Source organism: Littorina saxatilis, linkage group LG4 (genome assembly GCF_037325665.1).
Source record: "Littorina saxatilis isolate snail1 linkage group LG4, US_GU_Lsax_2.0, whole genome shotgun sequence".
Classification (NCBI taxonomy): domain Eukaryota; kingdom Metazoa; phylum Mollusca; class Gastropoda; order Littorinimorpha; family Littorinidae; genus Littorina; species Littorina saxatilis.
The window spans coordinates 55,077,755-55,082,569 of record NC_090248.1 but is presented as its reverse complement, the minus strand read 5'-3'; positions in this window follow the sequence as shown (position 1 = coordinate 55,082,569).

Sequence of the window (4,815 nt, the reverse complement as noted above, 5' to 3'; positions counted from 1 at the left end):
CCTATACCCCTACGGGGGCTTCGCCCCTCGACCCCATCGGGAGCCTTCAGCGGCCCCCGGACCCCCGCTTCAACATGTTAGCCCCCCCCCCCCCCCCTTAAAAACGTACTGGTCCGGCCCTGGTTGTGACCTTAATTCTGCTGCTGTTAATGTTGTTATTGAACTTGTTGCTGCTGTTGATGTTGATTGGGTGTGGGAGGGGTATTGTACTTGTTGCCGCTGCCTCGGCTTGATGTGGTAGTAACTGCTGCTGGTCCAGCTGCTGCAATATTTCTGCTTCTTACCTTTTTATCAAAAGTGTGTAACAGTTGTAAGTGGGGGAGTTTGATCATTGATACGTGTGTGTGTGTGTGTGTGTGTGTGTGTGTGTGTGTGTGTGTGTGTGTGTGTGTGCTTGGATTGTGAGGTAGGGATAGGTTGGGGTTGTCAGGTTTTGGTGTGGGTATGAAACGAGCAAAACAATAACCACAACACACAAACTCCTGGGGGCAAAAAACACTCGCAGTCGCATCTGTCCACACAATATATGCACCAGCAACAGGAAAGAGAGGTTACTCATCTTTGCTTCCTACTAGTCCTTGCCCCCGACTCGTCGCACAATAATCCACAGATCTGATGTGAGATGTGAACTCAAAACACAGAACGATGCTTTTACTCGACGCGTCAGCTTTGATTTGCAACTGTATTCTAAAAACAAAACTCGCGTTTCAAAGCATGGCTCCCTCTGTTGATTTTGCACTTATTTTAGCACTAACAAAATGATGACAAAAACGATGTTTGGTGGTTTAATTGTTGTCAGACCATCTTTTTTGTCGGTCCTCGGGGGGCATATCGACTTTTCTTTCAAATGTATTAACCGCGGCGTTCGGCCTTGGTAAATACATTTGAAACAAAAGACGATATGCTACCCCTCTGACCGACAAAAAGCTTGTGTGTCAACAACCCATCAAACATCTTATAATGTTCTGTAGTTCTTCCTTTAGAATTAATGTGTATTGAGTGAGACATTTCAACAGTTAATAACCAAAACATCAGTTGAGTTATTTGACTGTCATCTAAGATCTTCTTCCTCACTTTTTCATGGGCTGAAACTCCCACGGACACTTTACGTTTTTGCACGAGTGTTTTTTTCGTCTATGACCGTTTTTACCGCGCCATTTAGGCAGCGTTACGCCGATTTTGGAGGATGCATGCTGGGTATTTTAGTGTTTCTGTAACTAAGCGAACTCTGACATGGATCACAGGTTCTTTTCCGAGCGTACCTGGACTTGTGCTTGCGTGTATACAAGAAGGGGGATAACACTAGAAGGTCTTGACCTGGGGGATCGAAAAAAATCTCCACCCTTAACCAACCAGGCGCGACAGGGATTCGAACCCACGACCTTCCGCCTTGGAGGCCGGAGTCTTATCCACTTGGCCACTGCGCCATCTGAGATCAGATCCGGGGAGCCCATCCGCCATACAACAGCAGATCCTTGCCATAGTCTGGGTCAGTAAGGTCTGAGAACATCACGTAACTCCTCATGGATCGCGACAGAGGCAGCATCACCACGTCTCTCTCACGCTTGCCACGCACGTTGAGGCAGCGTGAGATGGTCAGACGACACGTGGACATAAGGGTCCGAGGGGTAGTGGCCACCTCCCTCAGATATTCCAGGGACAGCTCCGCTCTTCGACGGTTTTCACCGGTCAGCCAAGGGACGACCCCCACCTCCTGGCCTCTGAGATGCCCTGGAGGAAGTTCCAGCACTGTGCACAGTCTGAACAGCTCCTTGTAGCAGGAGGCACCAGATTCGTACATCAAAACTCTGAGCAGCGGGAAGTTATAAATGACAGTCGCCTCCAGCGGTGAGATGATCACTTTTCTTAGCTCAGTATATGTTGGTTCATACTTAAGAGTTTGGACTTTCAACTTTTTCTCAGTTATCTCAGGCTGGTGCGTACTGAAACCAAGTCTGATGCATTCTTTAACCATCCTAGCGCTTGGAACGGGAAACATGGCCTGCGTCAGGGCCGTCTGTCCCTTTGAAGAGACAGCTAGTGGGTCGACCCCTCGGCAGATAAAATAATACAGCACGCTGGAATCAAACCTCCTGCAAGCAGCGTGGAGGACAGTCTCTCCGTCTTTGGTGATTCCCTTACTGATGTCTTGGCCCCAGAACAAGGCACACTCCATAATATCGATCTCGCTGCACGCGATTAGTTTCTGCAAAGGAGTCTCACCTTTAGGGCTTGGCTGGTTGATGTCACCGTGATACTGTACCAAGAGTTTTACCGTGTTCCATGCTTTCTGATCACAGCCGTAGTGGAGTACCGAGTACCCGTTTACGTCCAGTGGGAACTGGTCGCCGCCTCGAACCACGATGTTGTTCACTCTTTCAAATCTCGTCTTTTGCGCTGCTCTTTGCAAAGCTGTGTGGCCGTCAGCGTCCTTCATGTTGATGTCGGCGTAGTAGAGCTCGCAGTGATCGACAACGTCCCACTGGCCATGTTCCAACGCGTCCCGCATGGCAGTGTCGCGGTGTGCGATTCCCGTGGTGTCTTTCTCTTCTGACAGAGCTTTCGCCACCTGCCAGAGTTTGTGTCTGCGTGCCTGCAAAAAGATAGATATCCTCTCCTCCTCGGAGAGAGGTTGTTCCATGAACCTGAGTGCCTGCCAAACCACACCCCCCTCTCTCCTGTCCATGGCGGTGTGGATGACCTGACGTCTGAGGTCATCGCCCACTTTGTATTCCATCACTCTTGCCACCAGAGTCCACTGGTTCTTTCTCATCAATCCCGACACGGCTTCGACACAGCGATCTGTGCTCACACCTCTCTCCAGCAGCTCTCTACAGACCCCCCACTGCTGTTTCTTGGCCATCTCGGGAAAGATTAAATCACGTTGTGATGCAGTCGTTCCTTGCTTAACAAGCTGAATGACAACTGGCCACTGTTCTTTTTGCACGGCTGCGTTCAATGCCATGCCAACATTGACCTTTCTATTGCAAATGACACGATGCAGAACGATGCTCCATTTGCTACGCTTTACTGCAGCTTTGAACGGCATCCTAGCTTGGTGTATTTTGCGTTCCAGTTTGGCCAGCTGATCACATCTTTGCATCAGCGACGTAGCTTCTTCATATTTGGATTGACTCTTTGTCTGAGGTTCTTTTGTCATGAGGAATAGCTTGTCTTCAAAAGTCCCCCTCACAAGTTCGCTGATTTCCGTCACGTCAGCTCCTCTCTCGAACATGTGGCGCACGAGCTTCCAGTCAGCGTACCTGGCCACTCTGTAGTAGACTCGCCGTGCCTCTTCCTTCATCAGCCCGTGCTCCGCAAGCTGTAAGAAGAGGTCCCACTCCTTGAGTTTGAACGCTGTTTTCAGTGCTTGACCTCTCTGATCGTCGTAGAGGGTGTGGTCCGCAAACTGCTTTGCGGAGTACGGGAACCTCCCTAAAGCTGTCCGGAATATTTCTCTGCGGACCTGCTCCCACACACGCGACATGCAAACGTGTGTGATGACATCCAAGTAAAATTTATCCCCTGCGTTCACTTTACGTAGAGCAAACCTTATGGCTTCGTTTTGTATGTCCTCGAACAAGGGAACTACTGCAAGGATCACTATCAATTTCTCATCAGTAACACAATTTCGACCGCTGTTGTGATACTTGGACAAGAACCTTTGCAGAGATATACAAATTGTTTGCTGGTCGGGTTCCTCCGTTTCAAAGTACTGCGTCATCTTTAAGCTCCATTCTTTTAACTTAGTTTCCAGTGCCATATCCACGGACATGCCTCTCGAATCAGTGCCAAGATTTTCCAAAAAGCAAACCACATCATCTTGTACTTCGTTAACCACCTCGAGCTTTTCGGGCGATTGGTTTTGTGTGCAGTGGTGTCGGCCACCTAGAACAGCATTGCTGTCCTTCCTGTCCAGCATATGAATAAAAGAAGCCGACAACAAGGCTGCTAAGTCATGAAACCAGTGTACGTATGACTTCATGGAAAGTAAAGTTTTCCAAAAGGTAAGTTTGGTGGCCTCGTACAAAAAGACGTAAAACGCGTCGTTTTTGCATTCGGAAACAACATTCCTGAACTCAGTGTCAGAACAGTATGGAAAGCTTCTATCCCCAGTCCAACGACAGAGAACGTCAGTCACGAACTTTTGACAGACAACTTCTCCAGCTTTACTGTAACCTTTTGTAGCTAGCTCTTTCAACAGCAAATCGTACCTTCGAATTTGAACATGTGGCCACACGTGTCGAACAAAACGATGTTTGGGGGCTTCTGCAACCGATCTTTCAATAACCAAGTCGTGGAGGTCACCGCTGACTCCTCTGCTCAACACACGACCAACTGAAGTCCAAAGACGTCGTTCCAAAACCTGTACAAGCACGGTCTCCAGCTCATGCTCTGGACAGTGGAAGAGGATGTAATTCGCGAACATGTTGTCGCTTGCGTGTTTGCTTCCCTCTGCGACTGTCCAGCTTTTCAGTCTTTGGTCCATGACCCCACCTAAACACTTACCCACAGCTATCCACAAGCGACGCGTCACTAGCTGAGTGAGAACCAGTTCTGTTTCCACATCTCGAGTGCAGGGGATAACATGCTTAATGATGTCGCTCTCTTTGCAAAACTTGGCAGTCTGTTCCAAGGCTCGCGCTCGCTGTTCGTTGTCCAGCTTTCCCTGATTCAGCAACGTTAAAACCGTCTGCCATTTTCTTCGCGTCAAGGCCTGGTTCAGCTGATTGCTCACGTCATCGTCACGTGGGTTGACGGACGCCATGTTGAAGAACGCCGCGGGGAGTATGTCAAGGCCTAGGTCTGGCCATT